The sequence below is a fragment of the Cavia porcellus genome, unplaced genomic scaffold (assembly GCF_034190915.1).
Source record: "Cavia porcellus strain 051 isolate PalLab524CR breed Dunkin Hartley unplaced genomic scaffold, mCavPor4.1 scaffold_1, whole genome shotgun sequence".
In the NCBI taxonomy this organism is placed as follows: Eukaryota; Metazoa; Chordata; class Mammalia; order Rodentia; family Caviidae; genus Cavia; species Cavia porcellus.
In genome coordinates, this window is record NW_026947484.1 from 174568430 (window position 1) to 174585121 (window position 16692).

At 38.5% G+C, this 16692-nt stretch overlaps 1 protein-coding gene across 1 annotated transcript in view; it reads right to left on the minus strand.

Annotated features, from left to right (window-relative positions):
• Slc31a1 (solute carrier family 31 member 1) overlaps window positions 1-16692 on the minus strand; it is a 62105-nt gene that overhangs the window by 12165 nt on the left and 33248 nt on the right. The window lies entirely within an intron of this gene.

The window sequence follows — 16692 nt, forward strand, 5'->3', positions numbered from 1 at the left end:
CCTTTATAAGTGATCTGTCTTTTCTCTCTGACAGCTTTTAATAATCTATTCTTGTGTTGGATTTCTGGGATGGTGATTATTATATGTCTGGGTGTAGTTTTATTTTGGTTATGACTATTTGGAGTTCTATATGCTTCACTGATCCTGATGTCGGTTTCTGATCTCATGCTTGGGAAATTTTCAGCTATGACTCCTCTAAATATTCTCTTGACATCCTTTATGTTGTCTCCTTCTTTTTCATTAATCCCTATCATTGTTATGTTATTTTTCTTTGCATCACCTTGCAGTTGTTGAATTGTTGTTTCCTGATTCCTTGTTATTTTTAAAAGATCTTTCCTTTCCTGTTCACTAGCTGCAATCCTGTCTTCAAGGTCTGAAATTCTATCTTCACTTTCATTAAGGCGGTTTTTACAACTTTCAGTGGAGTTTTTTATTTCCTGTATATCTCTGTGCATCTGCATTATGTATTGTTTGTTTCTTATATTGCTCATTTAAGGATTCTTTTTGTTTAGTTCCTCCAATTTTTTATCTGTGTTTTCTTTAGATATATTCAGAATCTCTTTCATTTCTTTTATCATTTCTTCTTTTATCTGGGAGATTATTTCGAGTTTGAATGTATTTAAAGCTTCCTCGAGTTGCTTGTCAATTTCAGTAGCTATTGTATCCGATATTTGAGGTGGATGGGATATATTTTCTTCTATATACATTGCTCCTAGGGTTTCTTGAGATGGGCTGGAGGTTTGAGGTTGTAATTTGGTCTTTCGTTTTGTCATTTGCCTATATTTCTGTGTTTCAAGTGTTATTTGAAAGCTTCCTCAGGATCTGTTGAAAATACCCTTCTATGTTTGCAGCTACTGAGACTCTGGCACCATGCTACTCCAAGCCATTGGGCCCACAGAACCAATGGCCCTCCTCTGCCTGCTCAGAACTCCGCAGTTCCAGACAAGCTGGGCCTCAGGGACACTGTGCGCCCACCTGCCCCTTGGAAGCTCCACAGCTCTTCAATCACAGCCGGGTTAGGGTAGTCACCACAGGCCGAGGTGCCTCATGAACCCTCTACTCCAGTTCACTGCACCCGGAAGCCTGGAGGGTCCAGAACAGTCTGAGATCTGGGCAGAGTGCGCCGAGCACTCACCGCAGGCCACGGTGCCTCAGGAACCCGCGATCCCCCCTGCCCGCTGAGACATCCACAGTCCTCCAGACACATGGAGGGGCCGATGTAGGCACCCCAGATCCTCCCAGCTCCTCCTCTGCACATCGATGGCTAGGCCCAGCAGCGAAACAGGTTGGGCTCCAGGGATAGTGTGGGCCCGCCCACCCGTCGGAAGCTCAGCAGTTCTCCAAGTGCAACCGGGATAGGGAGGCGGATGTAGAGGCCTCAAACCCACCTCTCCCCTTCACTGCACCTGGAAGCCTGGAGGGACCCAAACAGTCTGGGCTGAGATATCCACAGTCCTCCAGACACATGGAGAGGCTGATGCAGGCACCCCAGATCCGTCCAGCTTCTCCTCTGCACACCGATGGCTAGATGCGGCAGCGAAACAGGCTGGGCTCCGGGGATAGTGTGGGCCCGCCCACCCGTCGGAAGCTCAGCAGTTCTCCAAGTGCAGCCGGGATGGGGAGGCGGATTTAGAGGCCTCTAACCCACTACTCCACTTCACTGCACCCGGAAGCCTGGAGGGTCCGGAACAGTCTGAGATTTGGGCAGAGTATGCTGAGCACTCACCACAGGCTGTGGTGCCTCAGGAACCTGTGATCCCTCCCTGCTTGCAGAGATATCCACAGTCCTCCAGACACACAGAGGGGCCGATGTAGGCACCCCAGATCCGCCCAGCTCCTCCTCTGCACACCTATGGCTAGGCGCAGCAGCGAAACAGGCTGGGCTCCGGGGATAGTGTGGGCCCGCCCACCCGTCGGGAGCTCAGCAGTTCTCCAAGTGCAACCGGGATGGGGAGGCGGATGTAGAGGCCTCAAACCCACCTCTCCCCTTCACTGCACCCGGAATCCTGGAGGGACCCAAACAGTCTGGGCCGAGATATCCACAGTCCTCCAGACACACGGAGGGGCCGATGCAGGCACCCCAGATCCGCCCAGCTCCTCCCCTGCACACCAATGGCTAGGCGCAGTAGCGAAACCAGCTGGGCTCCAGGGACAGTGTCACTCTTACCATTTCTTATACTAGGAAAGCCATATGGTATTTACACATGTGGGTTTGATTTATTTCATTTATGAGTATGGTCTCAAGTTGCATCCACTTATAAATATCTCTATGTGATCATTATTTATAGCTGAGTAGTACTCCATTGTATAAAAATATCACATCTTTCTTATCCATTCCAAAGTTGATGGGCATTTAGGTTGTTTCCAAGATCTGATGATTACAAATTGTGTTGCTATAAACATGGGTTCACATATATCACTGTGGTATATTTCCAGTTCTTCTGGGAATATGCCTAGAAGTGGAATAGCTGAGTCAAATGGGACTTCCAATCCTAGCTTTTTGAGGAATCTCCAGACTGATCTCCACAGTGGTTGTACCAGTCTACAATCCCACCAACAGTGCGGGAGAGTTCCTTTTTTCCCATAGCCTCTCCAGCATTTGTTGTTGGTAGTTTTCTTGATTCTGACCATTGTTTCTGGAGTGAGATGGAATATCAGGGTGGTTTTAATATGTATTTCTCTAATGACTAATGATGATTAACATTTTTTCATGTATTTATTTGCCAATTTGTATTTCTTTATCTGAGAACTGTGTATTCATCTCAGATGCCCACTTTTGGATTGGGTCTTTGAATTTTGAGTGATTTTTAAAAATTCTTTATATGTTCCAGACGAAAGTCCTTTGTCTGAGGGACAGTTCACTAAGATTTTTTCCTAATTCATGGGTTTTCTTTTCACTATGCTGGAGATTTTTTTTTTGACATGCAAAAATTCTTTAATAGGACATGATCCCAGGTACTCCTTCTGTGAAGTATCTTGCGTGCAGTTTGATTCTTGTTCATGAATTCTCTACCTACTCATGACTCCAAAATTTATACCTTTGTCTTCCAACAGATTTAGTGTTTCTGTTTTAATATTTAGATCTTTGATCCATTTAGATTTTAGTTTAGTACATGGTGATAGGCATGGGTCTAGTTTTAGTTTTCAGCATATGGAGAGCCAATTTTTTCAGCACCATTTTTTTTTTTACAGTACTGGGGGTTGAACTCATGACCTCAAGCTTGCCAGGCAGGCACTTATGAGCTAAATCCCCAGCCCCACCAGCACCATTTATTAAAGAGACTATCTTTCTTCTAGAGGATGTGTTTGGCCCCTTTATCAAAGATAAGGTGGCCGAGTGTGTTTGTAGTGGTAGCTGTATCTTCTAATCTATTCTATTGATCTTCAGGTATGTTTTTATTCCAGTAGCATGCCAACTTGATTACAGAAGCTTTGTAGTACAACTTCAAGTCAGGGATTGTGATGCCTCCTTTCTTGCCTTTTTGTTTAGAATTGCCTTTGCTATTCTAGGTCTCTTCTGGTTCCAGATGAATTTTAGGAGTGATTTCTCTAGATCTGTGAGGTATGCCAGTGGTATTTTGATTGGGATTGCATTAAATCTGTATAACAATTTTGGGAGAATGGCCATTTTCACAATATTTATTCTTCCTATCCATGGACAAGGGATGTCTTTCCATTTTCTGAGGTCCTCTTTGATTTTTTTCAGGGTATTATAATTTTCCCTGAATTGATCTTTTACTTCTTTTGTTAGATTGATTCCTAAGTATTTCATTTTTTTGGATGCTATTGTGAAGGGTGTGGCTTCTCTTATTTCTCTCTCAGTGATTTTGTTGTTAATGTATAGGAATGCTATTGATTTTTGAGTGTTGACTTTTTATCTAGTTACATTACTGAATTTATTTATTATACCTAGGAGTCTAAATGGAATTTTGGGGGTCTTCTATGTAAGTATTATGTCATCTGCAAATAAGGATAATTTAACTTCTTTTCCTATCCTTACTGCTTTATTTCTCTCTCTTGTCTAATAGCTCTGGCTAGTATTTCCAGCACTATATTGAACAGGAGTGGGGATAATGGACTTCTTGGTCTTGTGCCTGATTTTAGGGTAAAGGTTTTCAGTTTTCGGATGTTTAATATGATGCTGGCTGTTGGTTTGTCATAGGTGCCTTTATCATATTGAGGTAAAGATCATCTATTCCAATTTTCTGTAAGGTTTTTATCATGAATAGGTGTTAGACCTTATCAAAAGCTTTTTCTGCATCTATAGAAATGATCATGTGATTCTTAATTTTGGCTCTATTGACATGGTGGATTCCTTTTATCAATTTGTGTACTTTGAACCATCCCTGCATTCCTGGGATGAATCCCACTTGGTCATGGTGTATTATCTTGATGATTTGCTGCACTTTGCTTGCCAATATTTTATTGGGAATTTTTGCAGCTATGTTCATTAGGGAGATTGACCTGTAGTTTTCTTTTTTGGATGTGTCTTTCTCAGGTTTTGGTGTAAGAGTAATATTCGCTTTCAGGAATGGGTTAGGGAGAATTGCTTCCCTTTTGATTTCATTGAAGGTTTGAAGAATGTTGGCATTAAATCTTCTTTGAATTTCTTGTGGAATTCAGGTGTGAATCCATCTGGACCTGGGGTTTTTCTTTGTTACTAAGGATTTAATTACATTTTCAATTTTGTTAATTGAAATTGAGTTATTCAGCAGTTTTACATCTTCCTAACCCAGCTTGGGTAATTCATATGTTCCTAGGAATCTGTCTATTTCTTCTGTGTTATCAAGCCTATGAGAGTAGAGGTTTTCAAAATAGGTAATGATGAACTTCTGTATTTCTACAGGGTCTGTAAGTGATTTCACCCTTTTCATTCCTTATTGGATGAATTTGAATTTTTTCTTTTCTTTTTAAAATAAGATTGGCTAGGGGTTTATCAAATTTATTTATTCTTTCAAAGCACCAACTCTGTGATTCATTGATTCTTTGGATTGTTTTTTTACTCTCTATTGCATTTTCTGCTCTGATCTTTATAATTTTTTCCCTTCTTTTGGCTTTGGGCTTGACTTGCTCTTCTTTTTCTAGATGTTTGAGGTATAGCATCAGGTTGTTTATTCATGTTCATTCTGTTTTCCTGATGTGGGAACTCAGGGCAATAAATTTTCCTCTGAGGACAGCTTTCATTGCAGATTCCGGTAAGATGTATTTGTATTTTTGTTTGCTTGTAGATATTGTTTAATTTCTTCTTTAATTTCCTTTGTGATCCACTGATTGCTCAGGAGTGTATTATTCAATTTCCATGTGTTTGTGGGGTTTTTGCTGTTTCTTTTGTCATTAATTTCTAGTTTCATGGTGCTATGATCCAGTAACATGCAATTCTTTTGCATTTACTTGAGCATGTTCTGTGGGCTATTATAGGGTCTATTTTAGAGAGCATTCATGTGCTGCTGAGAACAATGTATATTCGAGGTTGTTGGGTGGAACACTGTATACGACCACCAAGTCCATTTGCTCATAGGTATGATCCAGTTTTGTTATTTCTTTGCTGATTTTCTGTCTAGTTGATCTGTTCCTCTGTGTCAGACGTGTTAAGGTCTCCTGTTATAATTGTGTTATTGCTTATTTGATTTTTCATCTCTGTTAATATTTGTTTTTGTATAGCTGGGTGCTCCCATATTTGGTGCATAGATATTTAAAACTGTTATTTCTTCCTCTTGAAGTTTCCCCCTAACTAGTATGTAGTGATCTTCTTTATGTCTTAGGATCATTCTTGGTTTGAAGTTCACATTGTCTGCAAACAGAATAGCTACCCTGCTTTTTGGGGGGATCCTGTTCATGAAGTATTGTTTCCTATCTTTTGACTTTCAGTCTATGAGTTTACTTTTTGGTTAGATGTGTTACTTGTATACAGCATATGGATGGGTGTTGTTTCTTGATCCATTCTGCCAGTCCATTTCTTTTAATTGGTGAATTGAGGCCATTTACATTAATGGTTATAACTGATATATATTGGTTTACTTTTGACATGTTATCTTTCTGCTGTTTATTCTTTACCTTTCCACTCTAACTGTTTGCCTTGCTTAGTTATGTCTATCTAGAGTGTCTTTCAGTATTCTTTGCAGGGTTGGTTTGGTGGTCATGAAGTTCTTCAGCTGTTTTTAGTCATGGAAGTATCTTATTTCTCCATTTATTTTGAAGGACAGTTTTTCAGGGTACATGAGTGTGGGCTGGAATTCATTTTCTTTTAGGATCTGAAATACTTCACTCCATGCTCTTCTTGACTTCATTGTTTGTGTTGAGAAGTCTGCTGTGAGTCTGATAGGCTTTCCTTTACAGGTGATCTGTCTCTTCACTCTAGCAGCTTTTAATATTCTGTTCTTATGTTAGATTTCTGGGATGTTCATTATTATATGTGTGGGTGCAGTTTTATTTTGGTTATGGTTACTTGGAGTTCTATGTGCTTCACTGATCTATATGTCAGTTTCCATTCTCATATTTGGGAAATTTTCAGCTATTACTTCTGTAAATAGCCTCTTGATATCATTTGTGTTGTCACCTTCTTTTTCATTTATACCTATCAATCTTATGTTGTTTTTCTTTGCATCATCTTGCAGATGTTGAATTGTTATTTCCTGATTCCTTATTAATTTTAAAAGATATTTCCTTTCCTGTTCACTTGCTGCAATCTTATCTTCGAGATCTGAAATTCTATCTTCACTAGGGTTGGGGCGATTTTGCAAACTTCCAATGGAATTTCTGATTTCCTGTATATCTCTTTGAATCTGCTTCATGCATTCTGTTTGTTTCATATACTGTTCATTCAGGATTTCCATCTTTTTGCATTGTTCCTCTAATTTTTTAACTATGTCTTCTATAGATGTGTTTAGCATTTCTTTCATTACATTTATCATTTCCTCTTTTACCTGGGAGATTCTTTTTTTTTTGTCTTTTTGAGACAGGGTCTCTTACTGCAGTTCAGGCTGGTCTTGAGCTCACTTTGTAGCCTAGGCTGGTCTCAAACTCTGAAATGATTCTCCTGCCTCAGCCTCCCTAGTGCTGGGATTATAGGTGTGAGCCACACCATGCCCTGCTGGAAGATTATTTCTGATCTGAGTTCTTTAATACCTTCCTAGAGTTGTTTCTTTACTTCAGCTGTTATCTTTTCAGGAATTTCAGGTGTATGGCTTACATTTTCTTCTATGCCCATGTCTCTTAGGCTTGCTTGAGTTGGGTTAGAAGTTTGAGATTGCATTTTTGTTTTGTTATTTTCCTATACTTCTGGGTTTGGAGTGATGTTCCAAAGATTTCCCCGTGTGCTGGGAATCACCTGGCCCACTTTTGGCTTCTAGGGCAGATTGCAGGCAACTACTAGCTAGCTATTTGGAGGTCGCTGGCCATGGCCCAGTTTAGGCCTGCGGGGACCACCTATGTGTCCTCCAGTGATTTGGCATGCTGGGTGTGGTCTTACAGGCTGGGAGCCAAGTTCCAAAGCTTCCCCTATGTGTTAGGAAACACCTCGCCCATGTTTGGCTCCCAGGACTGAATTCAATGCCCTGTTAGCCACTTGGAGGTTGGTGGGTGTGGCTCAGTTAGGCCCATGGGGACCTCCCATGCGTCCTCTGGTGATCTGGGAAGCTGGGCAAGATCTTACCAGCTGGGAGCGATGTTCTAAAACTTGCCTGTGTGCTGGGAATCAACTGGCCCATGTTCAGCTTTCAGGACTGAATGGAGGCCCCTGCTAGCTGCTTGGAGGTCACTGGGCGTGTGGCCTCTAACTCTTGATCTTGACTGAGCTTCCTGAGTGCTGAGATTACTGCCATGTGCCACCATGCTCACCTTGACTACATTTCTTGAATAGACATTTTGATGCCTAGCCCTTCATCTTGAAGTGTTGATAATGAAACGAGGGTATTACACTAATTTAACATTATTACCTGACCTAAATATTCTCCCTTTCCCCAAAACAAATGAAATTTGTGGTTCAAGGATAAGCCTGCAATAGAAAAAGATATTCTATTAAACAGGACTCCAAAACCAAGCAGGAGTACTTCACCTATTTTCAGACACAGTGAACTTTAATCCAAAGCTGATCAAAAGAGAGAAAAACATTACATATTGGTGAACAGATTATTCAACAAGGAAGAGATAATAGTTATAAACATATAATGGACCAAACCACAGTGTGCCCAACTTCATAAAACAAACACAGACATAAATGACCAGATAAACATCAATACAATTATAGTGAGGGACCTCAGTACCTACTATCAAAATTGATCAACTAAATAAAAAAATCAAAGAAATATCAAAAGTGAACCAGACCTTTAACCAAATGGACTTAATATCTGTAGTGTTCCATCCAATAACAGAATACATATTCTTTTTGGAAGCACAAGGTACTTTCTCTAAAATAGACCACGTATTAGCTACTAAAGCAGATCTAAGTAAATACAGAAGAATAGAACTTTTACCATACATATCACCAATATCATCAGATCACAGTGCAATGCAAGTAGAAATCAGTAGGAAAAGAAACCTCAGAAACTATGCAAACATATAGAAATTAAACAACACACTTGAATAATCAATGGTTCATAAAAGAGATTAAGGAAGAAATAAGGCAGAATTAAATGATAATTTAACATACCAGAACTTACGGAACCCAATGAAAACAGTGCTATGAGGGAAGTTTACAGGTGTGAATCCCCACATCAGAAAACCAGAAAAAGTTCAAATAAATAACCTAATGATGTATCTCAAGGTCTAGAAAAACAAGAACAATCCCAATTCAAAGTGTGGACAGGAAGGAAACAATAAAGATCAGAACAGCAATTAGTGAAATAGAAACTAAAACAACAATACATGGACTCAGTGAATCAAAGAGCTGATTTTTGAAAGAATAAGCAAAATAGACATACCTAGCCAGTCAAAAAAAAAAAAAAAATGGGCCGAGGATTTAGCTCAGTGGCATAAGTGCCTGCCCAGCAAGCATGAGATCATGAGTTTGATACCTGTTACAAAAAGGTGAAAGAAGGACAAGAATCAACGCATTTAGAAATGAAAAGGATTGTTGTAGATTGGGGTTGCAGGGAGAACAAGACAACACAGGACACATAATTTACAATATTATGTTTTAATAGTCACCCAAGGGTTAAATACAAGAAATTCAGGAATCTGTCCACACACTGTGACCCAAAGAATTCAGCTAAGGGCCTGGATCCCCACAGCAATGTGCTATATGAGTCCAGCTGAAGACCTAGAGCTCATAATAATGCCCCACCATGTGTATAACTGGAGGCCTAGAGCCTACAACAATGACTCATGCAACTGTTTCATGGGTCTGCACTGCAAAGGCCCAAAGGTCAGCGATGGAAGCTAGAAAGTATATGCCAGAGGGAAGAAGGATCTGTGCTAATAGACTGAGGTTTCTATACTGGAGCCAAGAAGCAATGCTCAAAATAAGAACCAGGGCTCCCCTGAAAACTACCACAGCCATGCTCAGTGACAATGAGGTCCCGAGCTTCTCTGAAGATGATAACAGATGAGTTCATATCCAGAAGGCAGAGTGACAAGCTTCTTTTTTTTTTTAATTTTTTTTTCTTGGTACCAGGGATTGAACTCACAACCATGCGCTTGCAAGATAGGCACTTACGCCACTGAGCTAAATCCCCAGCCCATGACAAGCTTCTTCTAGAGACTGAATAGGACACATCTTCCTCTCTGGAGACAGGGAAGTGATGCTCAAAGTAAGGACAAGATCTCTCCCAAACTGAACCACAGCCACTCTCAGTGACAAGGTCCCGATCTCTTCCATTGATAACAGCTGAATTCATGTCAGGGAAACTAGCATGACAAGCTCCTTCAGGAGAACTAACAGCTCCAAAAGAACCAACAGCTCCAAACAACAGCAATACATAGGAGAACTCACAATGCTATTTTTCCTCTTTAGGTCTCCTTTTTTATGCTGGCATCTTTCCTCAGGTAGGCCATCTACACTCAGCACCATGCTGATTCAGTTCAGCTGATGTTTAAGTTGAACACCAGTTTTGAATCCATCACAAAGATGGGGAAAAATCAAAGGAGTGAAAAAGATGAAATCACAACAGTTACCCCTGAAATCCAGAAAATTATCAGCAGCTATTTCAATAACCTGTATGCCAAAAAACTGAAGAACTCAGAAGAAATGGAGATTTCTAGATACATATGTATTACCAAAACTGAACTAAGAAAACTCAAAAATCCTGAATAATCCAATAATAGGTAATGAAACTGAAGAAGTAACAACAACAATAAAAAAATCCTACTGACAAAGAAGAGCCCAAGACTTACTGGATTCACCACTGAATTCTGAATTCTACAAGAACTTGAGGTAAAATTTACATCAGTACTCCTCAAACTTTTTAATAAAATTGAGAGAGAAAATCATTCCTAAAAGCTAGCATTACTCTGATTCAATAAAAGAAGACTTATAGGCTAATCTCTCTAATGAATATAGATGTAAAAATCCTCCACAAGATATGGACAAACAATGCAACAAATCATCAAATAGATCATACACCATGACTGAGTAGGCATTATTCCAGGGATCAAGGATGGTAGATATGAGATCTTGGGAGAACATGGTGGACAGATAGCAGCAGCTACGGAGGCTCTCTGATAGACCCAGCTTTGAATTCAGGAATGGTGCGGAGTAAGGAATCATAAGCAAGAGGGGATATGCCCTAAGCAAGAGGAGATATGCCCTGCTGACCCAAGAACAAATTGGGCTGAGAGAAACCAACTGGGAATGCAATCCTGGTGCTATAACAGGAACAGAAAAGCCTCAGTGTGGAAGCTGGAGCCCGCGCCATAGGAAGCTGCGATTTGGGTTTCCTGCTGCCGCCGCTGCGTCTACATCGGCTCAGCAGGGAGAGATGCACGAAAGCTCTGAGAACGGGAATCGGTGAATGGAGATGAGAGCGGGACGGGTGGGCAGCCATGTATCGACCTGCAGTGAGTGAGAGAAACTGGGACTCTTCTACGGTCTAGGAGACTCCAACAGAGGACATTCTGGGACCGGGCAGACTTGCGGGAACAGGGCGCTGCAGTGACTTCAGTCACGTATCCCCCTCTCAAGCAGGATTGGTGAGCAGTGCCTAGCCTACGTGATGCTGCTGGCTGAGACCCAGTAGGCTAGCACAACCCAGATCCCAACTCCTGAAGGTGACCTGGGAGGGGTGGGCCCTGCATAGGCTGCCTGGTCTGCAACTTCCTGGTGTGCTGTGGTGGGCGGGAACACGTAGCCGGCGCAATTCAATCAGACTGTGGCCGACAGAGAAGGAACTGGGCCTCCTATATACGCTTGCATATATAAGGAACAAAGAATATGGGAAGAGGCAGCAACAAGAAAGGCTCCTCGGCTCCTAATCCTGAGAAAGAGGCAATAGCAGACACAGCACCAATAGATATAAAGCGCTATCTCCAGAGCCTCAAAGACAAGCTCAGGAATGAAGCTATTAATGACCTGAAGCTAGACATAAGCAGAATAGTTAAGAGAAATGCTAAGCACCACCGAAGAAAAAACAGATGGTGGAATGGAAGAACAGAAAAAGAGGGGAGAATTGTTTGATGGAGAAAATAGAGAAAGCATAGAATACGTGAAGCAGGTTCAAAGAAATTACCAGGAAACTAAAAATTCTATCGAAAACTGGCATAACAGCTTGAAAGAAACTAAGGACAGATTATCTGAACTGGAGGGCAGATTTGTAATATGGGAGCATGAAATGAAAAACTTCTTAAAAATAACAAAGAAACAAACAGCAATAATACAAAGACTAGAAGATGATAAGAGGATCTATAACTTAAGAATTAAGAACATAAAAGAAGAAGTAGGGACACAAACAAATGAACTACAAAAGCTACTCACAGAAATAATCCAGGAGAATTTTCCTAATTTAGCAAAAGGTAAAGATACTCAGTTGTATGAAGCATACAGGACCCCAGCCACCTACAACCCAAACAGAGCAACACTCAGGCATATAATAATTAAACTTCCAGAAATCCAATACAAGAACAGAATATTAAAAGCCGTCAGAGACAAGAAACAAATCACTTACAAGGGAACACCCATCAGAATTACAGCAGACTTCTCGGCACACACCATCAAATCACGAAGAGCGTGGGGGGAAATAATTCAAGCTTTGAAAGATAATAATCTCCAGCCAAGATTGATATATCCTGCACAACTATCCCTGGAAATTGATGGAAAAACAAGGTGCTTCCAGGATAAAGAGGAACTAGGGGAATATGCAACCACCAATTCAACTCTACAGAGAATACTGTAGGATATTCTAAAAAAGAAAAATATGAAGAATCCAGAAATAGTGGCAGAGAGGCCATAATAAATGGAACAGAAAACAAAATGAAGAAGACAAACTGACAACTAATGACAGAAAAAGAGCTCAACAGAAATGAGGCAGAGAAGATTGGATGATAGGAACAGCTATTTTGGAGAAAATGATGTCTTAATAGGTAATACTGATTTAGTATCATCTTGTTTTGAAGTCTCATCAAGCTTTTGTTCTTCTGTCTCCATTGGTCTAAACAGGTTGTATCTTATTGGATTTTATTATATATGATAGTACAAGCAAAAACTTTTATAGACAAGGAGATTATACAGAAACCATTGTTCATTTTCTGTTAGTTGATTCTAAATACCCTGTAATACTGTCATTCTCTTAAATGGTTTTATATTGATTTGATATATTTGATGCTATAGTATACGAAGTTATACTCAAAGATTTCAAGGAAAGAGACAATATGGTAACTACTTTTATGTCGGGATTATCTTTTGGTGAAACACTATTTTGCTTAAATGGTTATGTTTTGATCTGCGCTGTTTTGCTGTTATGCCCTCTTTTATCTCAATCTCCATTTTATTATTTACTTTTTTATTTTTATCCTTTTAATTAAGGGAAAAATAAATAAAAAAATAGCAGGATATATTATAGTAACCCACTTTGACTTTCCATTATCTTGATTTAAAGCCCTGTATTGCTCTCACCATCTTGTTTTGACTGATGTTCCTCTATTCTGTTTTGCTTGATAGTACCAGGTTCAAAAGTTTAGGCAACAGCTGTGAAGATAGTGGGATTCATTATGACACCCATTCTGGTTGACTATAATCTACTTTTGAAGACCTATAATGTCTCCAACGTTTTGGTTTTGTTCTTTACTGTTTTGTTCAATTTTATTATAACTGATGATATAGGAAATTCTATTAGAGATAGTGGGAGGCATTATGGTAACCATTGTTCATCACCTTGTATTATGCTTTTATTATCTATTATGTCCACCCTTTTGATTTGACTGACTCTGTTCTGTTATGTCACATTTGGTTCTACTCTCTTCCAAAAAAGTAATAAGAACTGTGGGAGCAACAAAATCCAAAATGTGTAATTGTCATTGTACAAAAGATAGGAAAAGAAAGTGCTCTAAACGATATAACTGCATGTATATTTAAGTGTATAAGATAGATAATGATATTACTGAGTTTTGTTGGATCATTGAACAGAACTGTTTGCAGTCTCACTGTTGGAGTGTCCACTTTATAAGCTTTAATTTTGTAACTTGAACAATTATTTCTAAGATGACAATATGTAATCCATTAACTAGTGATTTCCTACTGTTTATTTTTTTCTGTAAATCCGTATAACTTGTACCCTTTCTCTGTTTTTTGTTTTCTTTTTCTCCTTAAATAAAATTAAAAAAAAAAAGAAAGATGGTAGATATGCAAACTGATAGATATATTTCAACACACAAAAGAAGGACAAAAATCACATGATCATCTCAGTAGAAACAGAAAAAGCCTTTGATGAAATGTAACATCCATCCATGATAAAAGGATATTATGTCAATCTGATAAAAGCCATTTAAGACCAAGATACTGCCAACATCACATGAGATAGGCAAAAACTGAAAGTTTTCCATCTAATATCACACAAAAAACAAGGATATCACTATTACCACTCCTATTCAACACAGTCCTCAAAACATTAGATTCAGCAGTCAGGCAAGAAAAAGAAAGAAAAGGGATATATACAGGAAGGGACAAAGTAAAAGTACCATTTGTAGATGATGATTCTCGAATTTACAAGACCCCAAAAAATTTCATCAAAATTCTCCTAAAATTAATAAACAGATTCAGCTGTGTGATAGGGTACAAAATAAACACAAATCAATAGCATTCTTCTACACTAATAACTCACTGAGAAAATTAGGAAAACAGTACTGTTCATAATAGTGCCAAGAAAAATTAATTACTTAGGAATTAACCTAAGGAAGTAAAAGACCACTATACCAAAAACTACTGTACTTTGGAAAAGGAGATCAAGAGGACATCAGAAAATGGAAAGATGCCTCCTATTCCTGGAAAAGCAGAACTAATATAATCAAAATGGCTATACAGCCAAACTGTTATATAGATTTAATGCAATGTTAGTCAAAATACTCTTGAATATGTCTCTCAGAACTAGAGAAAACAATCCTAAAATTTACATGAAACCAGAAGAGACCCAGAATAGCAAAAGCAAACCTGAATGACAAAAGCAAAGCAGGAGGCATCACAATCCCAGATTTGAAGTTATACTACGAATGTGACTATAATATATAATGATTAAAATAGCATAATACTGACACAAAAAGGCATGTAGATCAATGGAACCGAACAGAGGAAGCAGAAACAATCCCATTCAGTGTTGATCTTTGAGAAAAAGGCCAAAGATAAACACTAGAAGAAAGATAGTGTCTTTAATAAATGGTGCTAGGAAAACTGGATACTCTCATGCAGAAGATGGAGTCTAGACTCATATATCTCACCTTGTGGCAAAGTAAAACCAAAATGGATCAAAGATTTAAATGGTAATACAGAAACAATTTACTAGAAGATAAAATAGGTAAAACTCTTGAAGACACAGGGATAGGCCAGTTTTTCTGAACAGAATCCCGGTGGCACCAGAAATAATGCCAAGAATCAACAAATGGAATCATATCAAATCAAAAAACTTTTGTGCAGCAAAGGAAATAACCAACAGACAACCTATATAATGGTTAAAAAGTTTTGCTAGCTCAGATAGAGGACTAAAATCTAGAATATGTAAATTACTCAAAAAAATTAGACTCCCTCCAAAAAAAGATTCAATCAAAAAGGGCAACTGTACAAATGGCCAATTAATAAAAAATATTCATCACTGCTAGTCTTTACAGAAATGCAAATGGAAACTACATTGAGATACCATCTTAACTGTAAAAGAATGGCTATCATCAAAAAATCAGTAACAAATGCTAGCAAGGATTGGGGCAAAAAGGAACTCTTTTTACATTGTAGTTGGGAAAGTAAGTACAACCACTATGGAAACCAGTGTGGGGATTCCTCATAAAACCAAAACTAGAAATCCCATTTGACCCAGCTATCCCCCTCCTAGGTATCTTCTCAAAAAGTTAAAAGTCATCATGTTACAGAGATACATACCTATGTTAATAGCAAAATTTATAACAGCTAGATTTTTGAAACAGATATATGTCCATCAACATGAATGGATAAAAGAAAATATATTTATACACAATGGAGTACTACTCTGTCATAGAGAAAGATAAACTTCAGGCATTCAGGTAAATGAATGCAATTTGAAAACATAATATTAAGTAAAAAAGGCCAGATACGCAAGCTTAAATATTGCACAGTTTCTCTAATATGAGAATTTCTCTCTCTCTCTAGATATATAGATATATATATACATATATAGGGGTAGATAGATATCTACATATAAGAAAAGATAGCTAAATAGGAAATAGGGTGAAGTCCAAATAATTCCCCAAATTACTAATTCCATTGTTTCCAAAGTATTTTAAAATAAATGCTAGTTTGTTTCTTCATACTACTAATTTCTCTGTTCATTGAAAAGAAGTTTTGTCCTTTTGTTTGGTTCCTCTTAAGAAGAGATTCTTTTCAGTCTATAAATTGTACTCTGAGTGACATTTTGTCCATCCTTTTAAGATCATGATACATAATGTAATAATTATTGTTATTTCTAATTTTTTTCTCTTTTTGAGACAGGGTCTCACTATGCAGTTCAGGCTTGTCTTGTACTCACTTTGTAGCCCAGGCTGGCCTCGAATTCATAATGATCCTCCTCCTTTGCTTCACAAATGCTGGGATTATAGGAGTACACCATCATGCCTGGCTCTAAATTGTTTTGTTATGAAATTTAATTTTATTTTTTAATAGAAGAGTGCTTTTTATATTTTCTTCATTAATTATGACTTCTATTATTAATACAATTAAAATAATTTAAAAATATAAGAAAACAAAAACAAAACAAAACAAAACAAAACAAAACCAAGGTAAGTCTGGTACCAAAGGCTGGTACCAACTGACTGCTGGGCTCTAGAAATCTGAATTTAAAGCATACTGAAGAGATGGATGCTCAGCTACACCAAAATTAAGAATGATTAAGGATCAGGAAAGATATGAACCATCATTTGGTACACTAGAAACAGCTCTGGTCTAGGCAGCTCAAGAAGGCCTGGGCGCTTGTCTTAGCTCTAATATATTAACTTTAGGATTTAGAGCAATTCATGTTAAGATTTGAGCTTAATGTATCTGTAAAACAGGAGTGTTATGGTTTGTGTCTAGGTGTCTCCAAAACCTCACAG